Raw genomic sequence first — 20985 nt, forward strand, 5'->3', positions numbered from 1 at the left:
CTGCTAAAACAACAAAAACAACCCATAAGCAACAAATTCAAAACTATGCCGTTCGCAGCGTTCACCTGTAAAACCAATGCGTTATGAAGCATCCGCCGCTGAGTGAAAATTTCAAGACCAAAAAGTAATCAAAGGATCTCATGCGGAAATGTTTGGTCCTGATGGTTCTGAAAGTGAAGGTTTTGTTGTGAAGACGCCAGTTAAACTTGTGGCACCCAAAATAACAACCGGTTCCGCGCAAACATTGTCGAGCTCTTCGGTAAAAACACGGAAGCGTGAAGAAGGGAAAAGTAAACGCACATGGCAGCAAGAGAAGCAATCCATGAGTAAATGGCTGAATAAGAAGAAACCTAAAGAATTAGTTAAATCGTCGAAAAATGCATCTAAAACGAATAAATATTCACGGGCGAAGAAACTTAAGCAGCAGAGGCAGCAGAAACAAAGACTTTAACTTCCGCTAGCATAGTAAAATGTATTTTTTATCAAACACCCGAAGAAATTGCAGAGAATGAACGCAGGGAAAAGGCACAAATGAGAGTTAATAAAATATGGAAAATATATTAAAAGATTTAATAGAAGTGCCAAAAAAGGTTGAAATATTTGTAAGTAGTATAATTGTTTCTTATATTATGCCAATGAAATATTAAATTCAGAATTTCGCTTTATAACAGATCGCTGAATGATATGTCCGCTGATGAAATTCTAAATATAAGCATAAACTGGATGAAATTTTCCATAAGTTGCGCTCAAAGGCAAAAGTTACCGCCCTACAAGACAGCTACCCGTTACCTAATCGATTACGTAATCGTTACCAATAACTTGGTCACCAATTATCGTCTTAATGACTTTTAAGGCTCCATTACTGACACTTAAAGCTCCATTACTGATACTTAGCATAGACTTGACTTGACTTGGCGTAAACTTGGCAACTTAGCCACGATTATACTCCACTTAGCGCATACAATCTGGCATCATAATCAGGTTTGAAATTTACTTTTAAATAAATGTCAATTTGTATGACAAAATGTCAAAATGACATGGAAACAAACAAATGACATCTCAAAATGTAAACGTCACTTAGAACTTACATAGAAAATCAAAATTCAACAGACTTCTAAGTCAAGTTAAGTGTTGCCAAGTTTTGAGTAATCAGTAACATGCACTTTTCATTTAACAGAACTGTAAGTGACAGTTCTCAAGTCAAGTCAAGTCTATGCTAAGTATCAGTAATGGAGCCTTGAGCATAGACTTGACTTGGCTTGCGAACTGTCACTTACAGTTCTGTTAAATGAACATTGCTTGTTACTGATTACTCAAAACTTAACTTGACTTACAAGTCTGTTGAATTTTGATTTTCTATGTAAGTTCTAAGTGACGTTTACATTTTGAGATGCCATTTGTTTGTTTCCATTTCATTTTGACATTTTGTCATACAAATTGACATTTATTTAAAAATAAATTTCAACGCTGATTATGATGCCAGATTTTATGCGCCAAGTGGAGTATAATCGTGGCTAAGTTGCCAAGTTTACGCCAAGTCAAGTCAAGTCTATGCTAAGTATCAATAATGGGGGCTTTACATTGCTGTCGTGAAAAAGGTAACGCATGCGCTCTCTCAAAATAGTGTACGTGTGACTCGACTTCTCGCTCTTACCTATTGTGTTTTCGACATTCCTTCTCGTTCGATGTTATTTACATTTTTAAGTTACTTCATTAGGTATGTTTTCGTTATCGCTAACCAAAACATATGCAACAACAACAACACGGGTAACTGGCCTATCGGTTACCCGTACCGGTTACCTTCTGTCAATTCGCTTTTTATATGAATGAAACGCGTCCCTTTTGTTTAAATAATATTTAATTATGAATAAATTATGTATACAATGGTTTTTACAAATAATTTCCTTAATTTTCTAGTAAACCTTACATATGTGCATATTTATATGTACAAATTACATATGTAAAGACATAAACTCATTCGTAGTCGTGCCCTTTCTGAAACCATTTGAGTTTCGAAGCTCACACTGATGGTGCTCAATTTTTCCTGCGCGGGTGGTGTTGTTAGTATCAGTTTGCATAGATATGAATGTTGTAGATATAATACCGGAATATATGCAGCCCCATTTCGTGCTATCAAAGTCGATTTGCAGGTGATGTTGAGCCTTTGAACTTGACCCTTTCCCATAATATGCGTGGTAGGGCCTTATAAGTGATAATAAAAAGGCCGAGGGACAGTTGTCGCAGTTTTCTTGTAGTTTGAGCAAATGTACGTTCTTCTTACAGCCACAGCTGGAATATTGCTATGCCCACATCGTCAAATCGAATTACCTAGTATGAAAAAGAAACGAATATCAGTAAGGATAGATAATAAGTTTTTGATATAACCGGAAGTGCTTAATAAATACAAGATACTCAAGGGGATTTCAGATAACCAGAATCAGGACCTGTAAAGTAAATTCAAGTGAACCTCCACCATGCCAAGGCATCTTCCGGTAGCGGGGGTACCCGAAGATTATAACAAGAGATAATTGATAGATGTTGTGGTAATAGATAGTTAGGCGTGCTACAAAAACAAAAACGAATAAATGCAGATGACTGTTTAATCCATTATGCGATGTTCTTTGAATGGATGTGCAAATTGAAACGGGCAAAGTACTGCTAAAATTGTTTTCCCCGAGAACCCGGGAACGAATTGATATGACTACGTCTATTCTTCTTTAGCAGCAGTGCCGAGCACCAATTCCCTTTTGGACAGGAAAGTAAACGTTTGGTTGTCTGCAAGTTTATCATATGCCAGTACAGAACATACTCGTTTGCTGGATCTGAGCAGTACATCTAATTTTCCCAGATTTTCTGGGCTCAGCGAGGGTATCCTCCTGAATGGTGCATGTGTACCCTGCTGCCTTGCCTGGCCGCTCACCCAACAACAATAGGGCCCGACGGAACTTGCTTTGCGACACCCAAAGTGCACTCACGCTTCTCATGGCCCCAGCGGGTTAGTGTGCTTAGAGTATACCCGTGGTAGCTATGCCTGTCGTAAGAGGCGACTAAAATACCAAATTTATTCAAGGGGTTTTGTAGCGCAATCCTTTCAATGGGTTGCCAACCCAATTTTCAACGTCACCTACCCGTGGCGAATCCTGTTTCTTTAACAGCCGAGGCTCTGGCGACCTCATGTTCCTTATGGATCTACATTTGAAGGCGCTTAGTTAGCTGACATCGCTTACTTAACCGGTAGATTCTAAAGTAAAAACCAAAACACAAAATATAGGTTAGGTTGATGTGGCCGCTTCATGAGGATCTCACATAGACTGAGTGAGTCCGTAGTGTTACCAGAAGTTTGTTTTAACGACCAAGCTGAAAACCCTATCAAGAACCAGGACCTATGTTATAAAAAAACTCCGTCCGCTTGACAAATACTAGAAGCTTCCTAGGACTTTAGCCACTTGCTGCTTCTAGATCTGACAGCTTTATCACTCCTAATAGCTGGAGCCTTAGCCTGGCAAGCACAGGGCACGATATTTCTCAGGGGGCCCGGTATTTCTCGGGGGGCCCGCGATTTAGAGGTACTAAGATATTTTTTTTAATTCAGGAGAGTCTTTAGTTGTTCCATGTGGAAATGTTAAGCCGAATTTCAAAAGCAACGAATACTGATTATGATTTTTTACCTTGTCCCTCGAACAGCGAGGAGACAATAAAAGCATCAAACAAAAATATATGTTTACATGAATCCGAAATCGTAAAGTTTTCGTGGTAACACTGATGAAGGTTCATCTTCAAAAATCCTTCCAACAATACCACCAACTCTGTATCAAAGTCTAGATTATTTAAACGACTTCGATATCGGTACCGTGAATAATGAGTTTTTGCGATCTGAAGAAGTCAACGAAATAATTCGTCGAGGTCATAAAAATTGCCCTGTTATTTTTCCACGTGATTGTCATGACGAGGCATTTCCTACCTCGTTGTTAAACAGAATCTTGCCAAATGGAGAGAAAGTGGAGCGTCACTGGTTGGTGTGGAGTGCCAGTAGCAATGCTTTTTATTGCCTACCATGTTGTCTGTTAAGCACCAATACTTTAAATCGACCTAAAATTTGTTGTCCTGGCGAATATTCGAAATTCCAGGTATGGAAGAAGCTATACGCTAAACTGTCATCACACGAAAATACTGAAGATCACATTAAATGTTATATTCAATGGCGATCTTACAAAACCTAATTCGAAAGGAGGCTACAATTGATACACTTATCAATGAACAGCTAATCACTGAAACTCAAAAGTAGAAAGAAATTTTATATAGAATTTTGGACACTATTTTTTTTTCAAAAAGCGAAAGGATGGACATTTTTTGGGCATCTAAGATCTCATAAGCCATTATGATCCGATACTTAGAGATCATTTGGAAAAAGTTAGGATTTCACAATAGCAGCATAAACGTTTACAGGTTCACTATCTTTCCCCAGACATTCAGAACGAGTTTATAGAAATTTGTGCAAATGAGGGAAACTATATTAGATCAAGGCAAGAAAGCTAAGTATTTTGCTATTATCGTTGATGCTATGCTTGATGCTAGTCACGTTGACTACGTTCATTTTGCGCTCCATCCATTTCAATTCGAAAGCAACAAATTTACAATTCCAGAACAGATTTTGGCTTTCGTGAATTGTAACCAAAAAACTGCTCAGAAAATCGCTGATCTAATTTGCCATACATGATTGAAGATTGTCGTGCACAAGGGTACGATAACGGCTCCAATATGAAAGGAGCTTACAAGGGAGCACTACGTCACATTCTCGACAAAAACTCGAATGCTGATTACTCGCCTTGTGCAACCCGCAGCTATGATAGCGTTTTCTTTTCTGGATAAAGTGTTACGCAAGCGTTGTTGTTCTATTCTAAAAAACAGGCAACGCCTTATCGGGGTATTTCGTTCTTTTGTGAAAATTCTTGCCTGCTCGCAACGCAAAAGCGTTACACTTTTACCCTGTATAAAATGGCGGTGTGGCAGTGTAACTTTGTGAAACTCTCAATTCGCTCTTAAGTTCCACATATACTCTGTTAATGTGAGTGAATTTGGTGAGTTGAAATGTTCTTTGTATGCACTATAAATGTTGACCATTTTCTGGGTTAGGAGTAACTCTATTGTTGTTGTTGTTGTTGTAGCGATAAGGTTGCTCCCCGAAGGCTTTGAGGAGTATTATCGATGTGATGGTCCTTTGCCGGATACAGATCCGGTACGCTCCAGTACCACAGCACCATTAAGGTGCTAGCCCGACCATCTCGGGAACGATTTATGTGACCACATTAAACCTTCAGGCCATCCCCTCCCTCCCCATCACAAGTTCCATGAGGAGCTTGGGGTCGCCAGAGCCTCGTCTGTTAGTGAAACAGGATTCGCCGCGGATAGGTGAGGTTGACAATTAGGTTTGGGGAAGCTATATATTGCGCTGGCAACCTGCAGGGTTGCGCTACACAGCCCCTGGAATCTGATATTTTAGTCCCCTCTTACGCATACGACAGGCATACCTACCGCGGGTATATTCTGACCCCCTAACCCGATGGGGTAGAGTATTACCATTTACTTAGGCAACAATTTATTTCAGAAAAGAAAACGCTATCAATTTATGTGGTGTTGATGCTGCAGAATGTTTTACGGCTGCAATTATTTTCTTCGGCAGCACTCCACAACGATGTGACATCCTCAAAAAAAAATGTACCTAGCTGTCTTCAGTCTTTCAGACAAAAGCTAAATTTGACTGCGCAAGCATACGGCGATGTTACAAGTACATCAACAAGTTCGAATGTATCTTGCTGTCCTCAATTTGGTTCAAAACCCTACCATTAATGAAAGAATCGTGGTCCTCCAAGCGAGAGACGCCACCACAGATGTTGAGGTCCGACATCTAGATGCATTATTAGCTGATTTGAAGTTGATCAGGAACCAATGAAAACAATTTTAAACGAATGCAAAATAGTTGCTATTCAATTGAACATCTCGCCAAAGTTTCCGGACATTCGAAAGAGAAAACCCAAAAGGCGTTCTGAAGATAATTTAAATGAGATGATTACGGATGATTCAGAGTCTGATTTCAAAAACAATACATTCTTGGTGATCGTTGATTCGGTAATCACTGGCATAACTGAACGATTTGCAGCTATGAGAAATTTGAACGAAAAGTTTTCCTTTTTGTGGCAATTTAAGACATGGATGAAATTACGGTTCGGGCTAGCGCAGCAAAATTTGTCGAAAAATACAAGTCGGATATTTCTGAAAGCTTAGAATGTGAAATAGTTCATTTGAAACACATTTACGAAGCAAATTTTGATAAAGGTCTGTCACCATTGGAACTGCTAAATGCCGTCTATTTTCAAAATATGTATACAAATTTCCCCCAACTTTTGTATTGGTTTACGTACCTTTTGCACTTTACCTGTCACTGTATCTAGTGCAGAACGTTCCTTCAGCGTCCTTTCAAGAATGAAAGACTTTCATAAATTGTGTTCATCTAAAGAGCGAGTTTTAGGACTTGCCACGCTTTGTGTTGCATCCGTTTTGGCAAGACAGTTAAATTTTGATATTATTATAAAAAATATTGCAGCGAAGAAAGCAAGTAAAGCCACTCTTTGATATCCGAACATTCTATATTGAATAATTAAAATTTATAATCATCATTAAATTTATCAGAAATGTATGAAAATGTTACAAAATAACTAGAAAAGATTATTTGAAATAATATGTGGCTGTTAAAAGAGAATTTTATTTCTACGTTACAATAAAATAAAACAAATAGTAAATATTCTGTGTTAATTTTATTGTCAGCTCTTAGCCAAAAATAATTTAGTTGATGTAGCAAAAATTTTTTTTGATGTAATCCATAAATAATTATTTATGAATGAAACCTCATTAATTCACGTATTAGTGAATTTTTTATAGGGGGTCCGTAAATTTTTTTAGTCCCGGGCCCGGATTTTCTCTCTACGGCCCTGGTTCGAATACTCCAGAGGGGATTGAAGCCAGAGTCTCCGGACCCAGAGCCAAAATATCAGCACCTCTAAAAGCAAATACGAGCAGCTTTCAAGCGGAAGTATTCGCCATATGCTGGTGCGCTAAGCTGAACCTTCAGCGCTGATACTCCAATGAAACAATTGCCATACTCAGTCAGACAGTCAGGCCCCACTAAAGGCAATTGTGGCGTTCGAAATAAAGTCAGCACTGGTCCTTGGGTGCACAACGTAGTACTGTTGCACTGGGTCCCAGGCCACAGGGGAGTACAGGGTAATGAGCAGGCGGACTCTAGTGTTTAGTTTGTTGCGTCCCTCCCACAAATTATCATCCTCCCAGCAGATCCATGCAGCGGGTCTGCGCCATACTCTCCTCCTCCGGGAAGGTATCGAACCCAATCCGTGTCCTTCTCCTGACCCCGGTCATGAGAAATGGTTTTGCTGCGTTTGCCGGAAAAGAATCTTTTTAGGACGTTCATACTCTTGTCAGTGTGTCACGTGCAAGGGATGGTAGCATCGGACAGGTTGCTCTAGGCTTGATCCCAAAACCCGATGTCCTCGTAACTTTTACAAATCTTTTGTGGCTTCTTGTTGTTCACGCCCTCATTACATTATGAGAAAATACGGCACCTGATAACACAGCCGTATGAAGCTGAAAAACACAAGCAGGTCCTGAGTGAACTCCACAAACAGGCGTCGGACCTCTATGCCAGGAATTGCCCGGTGAATCCTGTACTCAAAGAAAAAAACTAGCAGAGTAGGAACGCACTCTCCCTAAGGAAACGGGAGTCACTCTAGCCCAACTTCGATCTGGATACTGTAACAGGTTAAACTCTTACCTATCCAGAATCAACCCCGACAAACAAAACATATGTCCTGCTTATAATGTGTCCCCCAAGACACCAACCATCTCTTTAGCTGTATTGTGGAATCAACGCCTCTAACACTCCTCTCATTATGGTCCACCCCTGTTGAAACTTTCTGTTTCCTTTTCCCGTTAGAGGACATTGATGACAATTTGTGATCTGTCGCACCTATTGGATGGGGCGAAGCACTGCTACAACAAGAGCAGGCGGACAACAAGAGCAGGCGGACAACCCGGAAAGAGGGGCAGGAACTGCATGACCCATCGATCCCGAGCCGTTCCTGTCAGTCGGCTCACAGGGGCATTTATTAGGAGAAGGGGGGGGGGGGGGGGGGGAGAGAAGAACACTGGAGCAATACGCCAGGTTTGAGACAATCTAAGTTACTGTTAGGAAGTTATAGCACAAGTCGCTACAGGGCAATAATAGACCTATCGAAAGATAACCGAAGAATCCCAAGAGCTTTCTTACAGGGCATTATAGACTGAGCAGCCCTATGCAGAAAGTGGGCATACTATCGAATAACACATGCCGATTTTGTGATCGATCAGCAGACGGCGGACCATATCCTCCAAGAATACGAAGCAATATCAAAACGTAGGGCTAAGTTTATGGGCTCACCATGGCTAGTGCATTCCCACATTTAATCCCTCAAGCCAAGAACTCTGCTAGGGCTCATCAAAGAAGTCGGCTACGATGAGGTGCTGTGAAGGAGGTGTCCAAGTCACTGTGCAATCCTCAATAAATTATCTATCTACGTTCCGGTAACAAGCACCATTGAGGTACTAACCCTACCATCTCCGGACCTATTGATATGATTACATTGAACCTTCTAGGGATTGAATATTGTAACGAATTTGCTGCAAATCCTCTTATTTGCAATCCTCTGCTAAGTTCGAATCACTAAACTGTTGAATAAATAACTCCAATATTGAATAATGGAAAAATGGCCTTTATTAAAGTACTTCACAATAACACTTATACTTTGCTACTCGCTGGCTTAATAACCAAACTGATTGATAACTCAAATGAAACTCTACTATTGGCCGCCAGATCGCGTGCTTAATCAAACTGATTGATAGCTCAACTCAAACTGAATTACTTCTTACTCGCTTGCGCCACTTTTATAGTTTACGCTGCATACATCTAGGCTCTTCTATTTCCAGAACTTACTAGTTAGTTTCGGCTACAAAATCGCCAGCCACAACTACGTGCACAAATTATTGCCCTCTCTTGTGACAACTCAGATAAGATATATGCATGTGTTTGTGCATTGCCGCTCCGCTGCTCGTATACGTACATATGTGTAGACGCAATTATTTATTCGTTTATGTAGATACATAATGATTGAATTATTGATGTGAATGTTTGTAGTTTACAGTCTCTCGAGTACACATAGGCGTATAAGTAAATGCATCAGTGTGTGACATCTCTTTCGGCTGCTTTATATATGTGTATACATGATTTGATTATTGACGTAAATACTGCTTGGCATGGCCTTAGCATCGCCTTAATGATGGTATAGCTTAGTGATGCTAATATCCGTGACACTGCCCTCCACCTAAGTCTGATCGTCCCGATCAGACAAATCTCTCGATCTAAACGCTGCTAATCTCTCCAAATGAACCACTTTCATTTTGGTTCGTGGTTTGGTAGTGGTTTGTATGCGGTACTCTACATCGTTGATCCGTTTTACAACTTTGTATGGGCCTTCCCAGTTACACTCCAATTTCGGGGACAAACATTTTTTTCGTTGTGGGTTGTATAGCAGCACCAAATCTCCTTCCTGAAACCCTTCCGAATTAATTGCTTTATCGTACCTCGCTTTCATCTTGTCACTCATAATCTTTGCTCGTTGCCTTACCAGATCGTGTATCTCTCTCAGCTCTTCTTCCAAGACGCCAGTGGATTTCTTGACATTCCTCTCCGCATCGGCATATATCCTATACTTCAAATCAGCTGGCAGTCGAAGGTCATTGCCAAAAATTACCTTTGCGGTAGTTTGGCCCGTTGTGCCATGTACTGCCGATCGGTAGGCCATCAAGAATAATGATATGTGTGTATCCGAGTCCTTATGATACTTGTCTACTACTTTCCTTAAATGTTCCTCCAATGTTCTATTGAAACGTTCCACCATACCATCGGACTGAGGATGCAATGCAATTGTCCGTGTTTTTCGAATGCCCAACTTCTTGCACATTTCTTGGAACACAGCTGATTCAAAATTCCTGCCTTGGTCAGAATGTAACCTTGCAACCCATTCGTTTTTAACCACTTCTGCTACTGTTTCTGCTTCTTGGTTTGGGATTGGGTATACCTCTGGCCATTTACTGAAATAATCCATAACCACCAGTACGTATTTGTTTCCGCGGTTGCTAGTAGGAAATGGACCTGCGACATCCATGGCGATCCTTTCAAATGGTGCACCTGAAATATACTGCTTCATCTGGCCATGACTTCGGGTTTTGGGCCCTTTCGCTCTGTTGCATATGTCGCAATTGGCAATCCACTCGGTGACCGACTGACGGCAACCAACCCAATAGAATCTCTGCTTAATTTTCTCGAGTGTTTTCGTGATTCCAAGATGACATCCACGTGGACCATTGTGCAGCTCGCTGAGCACGTCAGGAATCCTCTTTCTGGGAACAACTATCAGTTTCTTCTTGCATTGACCATCCTCACTCTCCCATACTCGATGCAAGCAACCGGATATCAATTTTAAACTGTTCCACTGTGCCCAATATGACTTCGCAATGGGACTCTCTGCTGACATCTCCTCTATGCTTGGTCTTTCGTTTCGTTCGAGCCCTTGCATAATATGTGACAGATCTGTATCTTCTAGCTGATACTTTCTTAGTTGTTCCTTGTCCCATTCATCCGTACACGTTATAGTTATTAGCCGGACATCTATAATGTCTTCTTTAGCCTCGGCCTTTGAGCAGTGCTTGCATTCCAGACTACATGGTCTTCGTGACATTGCATCAGCATTTCCATGGGTACTACCTTTTCGATGCTCAATGGAAAAGTCGTAGCTTTGTAGTCGCTCGATCCACCGTGCCAATTGTCCTTCCGGATTACGGAACTGCAGAAGCCATTTCAACGCTGCGTGATCTGTCCTGACACGGAATTGCTGGCCGTAGAGGTATTTGTGAAAATGTTTAATGCACTCTACCAATGCCAACAGCTCTCTCCGTGTAACGCAATAGTTCCTCTCTGGTTTTCCAATTGAACGGCTGTAATATGCAACTACCTTCTCTTGTCCATCGACCAGTTGTGATAAAACGCCTCCTATAGCATATCCGCTCGCATCTGTGTCTAGAATAAACGTTGCTCCTGGAATCGGGTATGCCAACATTGGGGCAGTGCACAACCGCTCTTTCAACGTTTGGAAAGCTACTTCTTGCTCCTTCTTCCATTCAAAAGCTTTATTTTTCCTTGTTAGCTCGTGGAGACTATGGGCTACGCTGGCAAAATTTGGTACAAATCGGCGGTAATATGTGCACAGCCCAAGGAAACTTCTCAATTCATGCAGATTCTGTGGTCTTGGCCAATCCTTTACTGCCTCTATCTTTTCATTCGCTGTACAGACACATTCTGTCGTTACCTTGTGGCCCAAATAATTTACTTCCTTTTTAAACAGCGTACACTTTTTGGGACTTAACTTCAGACCAGAGCCAGGTATTCTCTGGAAAACTTCCTCCAAGTTCTTAAGATGTTCATCAAAATTCTTGCCCAATACGATGATGTCGTCCAGGTACACCAAGCATGTTTTCCAATGTAGTCCTTTCAGTACCTTGTCCATGAGTCTCTCAAAAGTAGCTGGTGCATTACATAGTCAAAAAGGAATCACTGTAAATTGCCAAAGACCATCACCGACACTGAAGGCTGTTTTCTCTTTATCTTCCTCCTTTACCTCAACTTGCCAGTAGCCGCTTTTCAAGTCCAGTGTGGAAAATCACTTCGTACCAGATAGCGAGTCCAGAGTGTCGTCAATTCTTGGCAACGGGTAGCTATCCTTTTTCGTAACGTCATTCAACTTCCGGTAGTCCACGCAAAACCTCATTTTTCCATCCTTCTTCTTTACAAGTACTACCGGTGAGCTCCATGGACTAGCTGATGGTTCGATGACGCCGCTGTCACTCATTTCTTGTATGATTTGACTCACAACTTCCCGCTTTGCCAGTGGAACACTACGTGGAGCTTGACGGATCGGCCTCGCATCTCCAGTGTCAATTTGATGTTTCACAACATTGGTGCGGCCTGTTTTGGAACCATCCTGGTCAAATATGTTCGCGTACTTTGTGAGCAGTTGTTTTGCCTTACTCTGATAGGCTTCCTCTAGCCCATGCGTCCATGCCGTGATATCATTTGAAATATCAGTATTACGAGATGAAACGTGTTCCTGGAGCTGTTCACAGTTAATAACTACTTCGGCCTCTTGGCATCTTCCCAAAATAGCTCCTTTGGTCAAATTGAATGGTGACTTGAACTCATTGAGTACTCTTACCGGAATACGTCCATCTTGTTTTGTCATAGCCAGGGTTTTTCCTACAAGTATGTTCAGTTCTGATTTATTTGCTGCTTCGACAACCCACAATTTGTTTGTCCCACAATCTCCATCAACCTTTGCCCAGATGATTGCTTCTGATTTTGGTGGTATTTCCTGACTCTCTTCCACCAGCACTCGTTTAATGCTGTAGCCTCTCTCGTAGCCGAAATGAAGTGGCACATCAATGTTCTTATATCGCATCGTCTTGCGTTGCATATCGATTTTGATGCCTTGGTTGATTAAGAAGTCCACTCCAATTATGATTTCATCAACAATACCTGCCACTATAAAATTGTGTAGTACCGTGACGTTCCCAATTAAAATAAATAAACTAAGGCGCGATAACCTCCGAAGAGATCTAAGGCCGAGCTTCTCTTCCAATTTGCGTCGTGCTCCTCTTGATTTTTCCCTACAAATTGGCCGGACGGGACCTACATGTTTTATGCCGACTCCGAACGGCATCTGCAAGGCAGATGAGTTTTCACTGAGAGCTTTTCATGGCAGAAATACAATCGGAGCGCTTGCCAGACACTGCCGAGGGGCGACCCCGCTTAGAAAAATTTTCTTCTAATTGAAAAATCTTATTTCTAAAATTTTGATGTTGCTTTGCCCGGGAGTTGAACCCAGGGCATACGGTGTGATAGGCGGAGCACGCTACCATCACACCACGGTGGGTGACGTTCCCAATTGCTACTTCACATTCTACTTCTCCAATTACCTGGGTGCCCTCTCCCGTGGCTGTACGTAATCTTGCTCCAAGCAATGGTCTTCTTGTTGACTAAATCTGATCGAATGATGGAATGGGATGCACCCGTATCTACAGTCAGTAACCGTTCCTTTCCATCCACATGTCCTCCGACAGTAAGATTGCTTGACCTTCTTCCAATTTGCGAGATAGAGGTTATGGGGCATTCAATTGAGGGAGCCAGCTGTCGCCCCTTGCGGCTGACTCTCTTTAGTTTAACGATTGAGGGGACTTGGAGATTTGCTCATCTCCTTCAGCTCTGCGTTTACGACCACCCACATTGTTGGAACTGTTAGGGTTGGTGTTGCAATGTCGTGCAATATGACCTGGGTTGCCGCACTTGAAACATTTAATAACTCCGGCATTTTTCTGTTGTGATCCCTTCAGTGCTTCCAAAATTGTGTCTACCCAATCTGGTCTTTCCACTTCCATACGATGAGCTTTGTATGCTGGTTTACTCAATAGCGACGCTGTTTCTTGAGTCAGTGCATAGGATACCGTTTCTGCGAATGTGGGTTTTGGGTTTGCATATGTCGCTCGCTTCGTTTCTACGTCCCGTATGCCATTTATAAAACTCTGGATTTTTACCCTCTCGGTGTACTCCACGGGTGCGTCCGCATTTGCCAAATGTGCCAACCTTTCAACATCCGAGGCAAACTCCTGCAAAGTCTCATTCGCTCTTTGGTGGCGGCTTTGCAACTCAATTTGGAATATCTGTTTTCTATGCTCGCTTCCATAACGTCGTTCTACAGCAGCCATCAATGCTTCATAATTGTTTCGCTCTCCTTCGGCAATCGTCTGTAGGATTTCCGCTGCTGGCCCCTTCAATGCCACGAACAGTGCAGCAACTTTATCTTCCGCATTCCAGTTGTTCACTGCTGCGGTCTTCTCAAACTGTAGCTTGAAGACCTGGAAAGGAACAGAACCGTCAAATGATGGTATTTTTACCTTTGGATTGCTTGCTGAAATAGCTGGGCGGTTTAGTTGCAACTCCTGTATACGATCTCTCAAAGCATCCACCTCTGCCTCGAATTTTTCTTCAAACTGCGTTATTTTCTCGTCCATACGCGCTTCGAGTTTTACAGAGGTCTGCGATGATACCTGTGCTGAAATTTGTGCCGCCATTTCCGATATTCGTGCGTCTTGTGCTTCAATTTTAGATGTTATTTCTGAGATACGAGTTTCTTGTGATTCCAGTTGGGATGCCATATATGTCTTTTGCTCTTCCAGTTGGGATGCCATATATGTCGTCTGCTCTTCCAATTGTGATGCCATATATGTTTTCTGTTCTTCCATCTTGGATGTTAAACGTGTCTCCTGCGATTCCAGCTGAGATGCCACTGTCGATGTTTGAGCAGTTATTGCAGCCAATATCATGTTCAAGTCTGTGCTCGTAACTGCCTGCGATGTTTCGTTTTTCTCTTCAATTTTTGTTGTTGTTTCGTCCCCATCAGGATAAAAGACAAACTCGTCCACATCAATTCCTTGCGACTCCATTACCTCTCGTAGCCGTGCTTGAAGTTCGATCTTATTGCCGGTTGTATTTAATCGACGGTTCTCCAACTCCTTTTTCAGTTGCTGAATCTTCAATTCACTGAACTTTGCCATGTCCAAGTTGTATTCCCAATCTTCGGAATTTATTCAACAATTCCTCTTTTGACACCAATTGTAACGAATTTGCTGCAAATCCTCTTATTTGCAATCCTCTGCTAAGTTCGAATCACTAAACTGTTGAATAAATAACTCCAATATTGAATAATGGAAAAATGGCCTTTATTAAAGTACTTCACAATAACACTTATACTTTGCTACTCGCTGGCTTAATAACCAAACTGATTGATAACTCAAATGAAACTCTACTATTGGCCGCCAGATCGCGTGCTTAATCAAACTGATTGAAAGCTCAACTCAAACGGAATTACTTCTTACTCGCTTGCGCCACTTTTATAGTTTACGCAGCATACATCTAGGCTCTTCTATTTCCAGAACTTACTAGTTAGTTTCGGCTACAAAATCGCCAGCCACAACTACGTGCACAAATTATTGCCCTCTCTTGTGACATCTCAGATAAGATATATGCATGTGTTTGTGCATTGCCGCTCCGCTGCTCGTATACGTACATATGTGTAGACGCAATTATTTATTCGTTTATGTAGATACATAATGATTGAATTATTGATGTGAATGTTTGTAGTTTACAGTCTCTCGAGTACCCATAGGCGTATAAGTAAATGCATCTGTGTGTGACATCTCTTTCGGCTGCCTTATATATGTGTATACATGATTTGATTATTGACGTAAATACTGCTTGGCATGGCCTTAGCATAGCCTTAGTGATGGTATAGCTTAGTGATGCTAATATCCGTGACAATATTAATAATGACCGCAATGCGAAAGTCTGCTAAAATTTACCATTTTCCATGGAATGCCACATATATAACTTCCCACGTTTTGAATCAGTAATGAAAAGAGCAAAATTTACTAAAATTTTAACTGGTTGTGGGTAAGGTGTTGATGTCCTCTCTTAACGCAATGTAATGGCAACGGCGACGCAGGGAAAATAATAAAAATCCCATAAATCTACTGATCATAATTAATTAATCCCTCCCTTTCTATGCAGTTGTACATACATATGGGTTTTGTTCTCCAAACGCTATTTAAAGAAATCAATTGGTATTTACATGAACTTCGAACTCTTTGGTATTTGCCTTCTTCAGTTGATTATCAACAAAAGCATGACAAATTATAACTAACAAATTCATACATGTTGTTTATATATTTAATATGGTAGGCAATTTACTTACCCTTAGGATAGGATAGGATAGGTTAGGTGGTAGCTGCCCTGATAAGGATAGCTCACTTGGACAACACGAAGGTCCGTTGTGATACCACATACACCAAAAATAACGGTGACCTAGATCCAGCTACTTAGAGAATCGTTGGGTAGCAACGATAAAGCTCCGAATGATACCGATCTCAACTTTGGATATATCCTCGGGAGATCCAAGTGAGTCACGACCGAAGTACTTTCGCCTAATTCTGGCAAAAGCTGGACAATCAAGCATAAAGTGATTTGGTGATTCCACCTCATCATCCTCCATACAGCTGCAGCAGGATGGAGTTTCCAGTATATTGAGACGTACCGCATGGATACCCATGGGACAGTGCCCTGTCAAAACCCCAATGACCATTGATAGGTGAGCCTTAGTGAACCCAATTATTTCAGCAGACCTCCTGCCATCCACTTTCGGCCAGAAAGATCTTGCTACCCTGCAAGACGTGGTATCCGCCCAACGTTTGCTGAGCTGATTCGAGGCCCAGCTATGGAGGAGCAATCCACAGGTGGCCAGCGGGATCCCGAAGTCCCTACAGCCATCTTCATCCGGTTCAGTTGTACCGATGCGGGCTAAGAGATCCGCTTGACAGTTACCCGGGATATCACTATGGCCCGGGACCCAGATAATCTTAATTGTAAAATAATTCGATGCAATCGCAAGCGAGGTCAGGCACTCCCAGATCACCCTCGATCGCACTGTAGTTGAGCTCAAGGCCTTGATAGCCGATTGGCTATCAGAGTAGATGTTAAATTCCCTAACCGTGGTAGCACTGGATAGCATTCCATCCACCGCATCCTTAATCGCAGCAATTTCCGCTTGGAATACACTGCAGTGATCAGCCAACTTAAACTTGCGGCTTAAATTTAGCTCTTGACAAAAGACCCCCCCACCAACCTTTCCATCCAGCTTTGACCCATCCGTGAACAAGTTAACCGGTCCCATGCCCCAGATAATTCCTCTTCCCCAATCCTCTCTCTCTGGAATAACTGGGGTGAAGGTTGTATAGGGAGCTGTTATCGGCATACAGTAGTCCGTTCTGTTCGGGATGAAGTCGAAACTGGTAAGAAGGCTAGAGTGTCCGCGGTCAGAAAGTCTATATCCCATATCACGAAGCCTGACCAACGACCTTGCCGCGGCCGCCTTTCCCGCAATATCTACTGGGTATATGTTCAGCATGACGTTCAGTGCCAAGGTAGGCGTTGTTCTGAGAGCGCCACTGATACCGATCAGCGCCGTCCGTTGCACTGACACTAACATTTTGGAGGTGCTCGCCGTGTCCAGTGCTTTCCACCAGACCAGCACCCCATATAGCAGAATCGGTTTGACCACCATCTCATAAAGCCAGTGTACTATTCTTGGCGAGAGTCCCCATCTCTTTCCGATAGCTCCTCTGCAGCAGTACAAGGCAATGGCGGCCTTCCTGGCCCGATCTTCCACATTGGGTCTCCAGGACAGTTTCTTGTCCAAAACAATCCCCAAATATTTAACCCTATCAGAAAGTACCAACGGTACCCCTCCAATCGAGGGAGTTCTGAAATCGGGCACCTTATATCTTCTTGTGAAAAGGACCAATTCCGTTTTTCCCGGGTTGACCGCCAATCCACATGATTCAGCCCACCTAGCCACAGTATCCAGGTAGCCCTGAAGAACATCGCGCAGGGCGCCCAGAAATTTGCCTCTGACTAGGATAGCGAGGTCATCTGCATAGGCAACCACCCGACAACCATTGGCTTCCAGCTCCACAAGAAGCTCGTTGACTACCACAACCCAGAGGAGAGGAGATAGGACACCCCCCTGTGGCGTGCCCCTGCACACCTTCCTCTTAATTATGGCCCCTCCCCACTCCGCTGCGACAATTCTGCCGCATAGAAGTTTGCTAATAAATTCAACCAGAGCCGCCTCGACTCCTAAACCCATCAGAGCTCTTTCGATTGACCCCGGTAAGACATTGTTAAAAGCTCCCTCGATGTCTAGAAAGGCACCCAGAGCATACTCTTTGTGTTCTAGGGACCCCTCTATTTGCTTTACAATCGAATGGAGAGCCGTTTCCGTCGATCTGCCCTTGCAGTACGCATGTTGTGAAGCCGACAGTAACCCCCGAGGTATCCTTTCCCGTAGGTACAGGTCAATCAACCGCTCAAACGTCTTAAGAAGAAACGACGAGAGACTGATTGGCCTGAAATCCTTAGGTGATACATGAGAGCTTCTGCCGGCCTTCGGAATGAAAATAACCCTAACCGTGTGCCAAGACTTCGGGATATAGTTAAGCCTGAGGCAGTTAGTATATATGATGGCCAACCAGCGGCAGGAAATCCCCAAAGACCTTTTACCCTTTCTGGTGCGATGATCCTGGACAATCGGGCCTGACTAGACGAGATTTATTTTGCTTTAACATAGCGTGCTTAACGCGAACCATATCATGTTAGGGCACAATTTTGATTATGCAACCAATCAAATAAATGTCGTGCTTGTAATACTGCTATGATAGCAGCAGCAGCTCCCGGTGGCGGCACATAAACAACAGTTGTATGCGGATCAGTTGCATTTTTTGCTTCGGCTACCTATTCAATTTTAATTCACATTACATTATCTACTATTGCAATTTTTAATCAATACAAATCAATATAAATTACCGAAGCAAATACTGGCAAACCAAGATGCGTAGTTTTACCCTTTTTTGGGAAAATACATCCAACCAATTTTGTACCGTATTCCAAAGCATGTTGGTTGTGGAAAGTACCTTGTTTACCGGTAAATCCTTGGCAAATGACACGTGAATCTGCATTTAATTGTAGGTTTCTTGTTGTTTTGGCATATCCTGAGCTGAATCGCACCCCGGCAGAGATGATATATATTAGAATAATATAAAATTATTTTTATTATTTAAAAATACACATACGTATGAATGAAAAGCAGAGAGTAAATAATGTTGCTTTGGTTGTAGCGATAAGGACACTCCCCGGGAGCGATTTAGTATGACCACCTGAAACCTTCTAGGCCATCCCGTCGACTCTATACAATTTTCAGATTCTAAAAACGGATCTCGACACGCGTCTTTTGATACCACCTTTGTTTAGGTTGTGCACTGTCTTGAAAAGTTACCTTTTTTAGTTTTGGAAATCGAATCTTCCAATTCCAATTGGTGGCAAGAGGACTTGGCTGCCTCTAGTTAATGCGCCAGGTTAATTTAGAAGTGCCTAAACAGCTAACTCACGTCACACCTAAAAGCCCGTAGCACAAGCACTTTTTTAGTTTAATTACCACAATTATAGTTTTTCATCGTTTTAAAATGTTTCCCGGAATAATTAATTAATTGTCGTATTAAGATGACGCTGTCATTTCGATGACAAGAAACGTCGATGTGTTAGTGGAGAGCGAAAAAAGCTTTGAATGTGTGGGTGAACTAGGTACCTCCGTCTTATAGGGCGGTTATAATTGTAATGATATTGCGTTTGGTGTTACCAGAGCTGTCAGTCAAATTACACTGTCAGAGCGTCAACCATCAATGTACATGCACGTCATTTTTATAAGTATTTGAGAACAACCAATGTAAATAAAACAATAGAACTAAAACATAAAAAGTATTGTTTCTTATACTTTTTACATGGTGTCAGAAGTCAAAGTACAGATTGGCTCGGAATAAATATTCACACCATCGATTTTCGTCAGTCACACGAAAAGAAAGAAGAATAGATTTTATCACATGGTGATGAAACATAACCTGACAAGTGAATGAAATTGCGTACAACAGTGTGAGAGCATTACTGAAATTTTTGGTTTGATTAATACTGATAAATGAAAATCAGCGGATCGGGTGCAAAATGGCAGAGGCACGGAAAGAATTGAAAGAACTGGATTGCTCGAATTTGTCAGCAGAATGGAAAAATTGGAAACGAGATTTCTCAGTTTACATGATTGCAAACAACAAGAACGCCCAACCGGAACCAACGAAATATGCCATATTTCTGTGGTTGATGGGCACAGAAAACTCATTATTGGGAACAGTTACTGTAAATCGTACAATTCCGGTAACCGACGATCAACCAGAACGTGTTGTAGAAGAAATTCAGCAACGCACATTGTCTGAGGTCTTGAAGAAATTCGATGAGCATTGTTTGCCACAAACAAATTTTGCAATGGAATCTTATCGATTTAATAATTTAGTTCAAAAGGAGAAGCAAACATTTAATGAATTTTTGATGGAACTGCGCACTCAATTGGAGCGTTGCGAGTATCGATGCACATGTGCTGCCTCATATGAAAACAGAATGCTGCGTGATCAAATCATAACCGGCATGTTCGATAAAAAACTACAATTAAAATTGTTGGACGGTCGAGACGAAAAAGTTGAACGGGTTATCGATATTGCAAAAACGTTTGAATCGACAAATGTCTACAAAGGAATCTTGGATTCAAAGGAATTAGTGGTTGCTACGGTATCATCGTAACATGAGGTGGATGCGATCAACACAAACGTTTTTGCTTTAATTGTGCTAAACCATGGGATCCAAAGCATAATGTGGTATGTAAGGCAAAAAAGCTATTTGCCGAGGATGCTCAAAAAAGGACACTTTCAAGCCATGTTTCGCAACTCAAAGGGGAAACCAGCAGAGTTATCAAATAACAAAAAACGATCGGAAAATAAGAACGTCACTGGACTTAACTGGAGTGATCTCACAGGTAATTTGGTTGACAGTGGTAACACTTTTGTAAACACGCTTAGTTGTATGAAATTCCTTTATAGAATAAATTCGAAAGACTATGGGAAATGGACCAAGAAATATAGCATAAGGGGCGAAACAGTAGAATTCAAAATTGATACTGGCGCTGACGTAAATTGTGTGCCGGCAAAACTAATTAGGAAATTGAATATTAAAACTCGTGATCGACAAAATGATTTCTCTGTTTTCGATTATAGTAACAATAAAATTAGTATTCATGGAATTGTTAAATTGGAATGTTTTGATTTGTCCCTACGAACTAAACA

General features: G+C 41.8%; 1 long non-coding RNA gene across 2 annotated transcripts; it reads right to left on the reverse strand.

Annotated features, from left to right (window-relative positions):
• Positions 1 to 1840: 1840 nt before the first annotated feature.
• LOC137242380 (uncharacterized) lies at positions 1841 to 18540 on the reverse strand. 2 transcript variants are annotated; one of them, XR_010950211.1, is made up of 2 exons: positions 18329 to 18540; positions 1841 to 2328 (listed from the first exon to the last, which is right to left on the reverse strand). It is a non-coding gene; the product is annotated as an uncharacterized lncRNA (long non-coding RNA). The 2 variants fall into 2 exon arrangements; XR_010950212.1 differs by lacking the exon at positions 18329 to 18540 and adding an exon at positions 6420 to 6503.
• Positions 18541 to 20985: the final 2445 nt, after the last annotated feature.

This window comes from Eurosta solidaginis, chromosome 2, assembly GCF_040869045.1.
Source record: "Eurosta solidaginis isolate ZX-2024a chromosome 2, ASM4086904v1, whole genome shotgun sequence".
Taxonomy (NCBI): domain Eukaryota; kingdom Metazoa; phylum Arthropoda; class Insecta; order Diptera; family Tephritidae; genus Eurosta; species Eurosta solidaginis.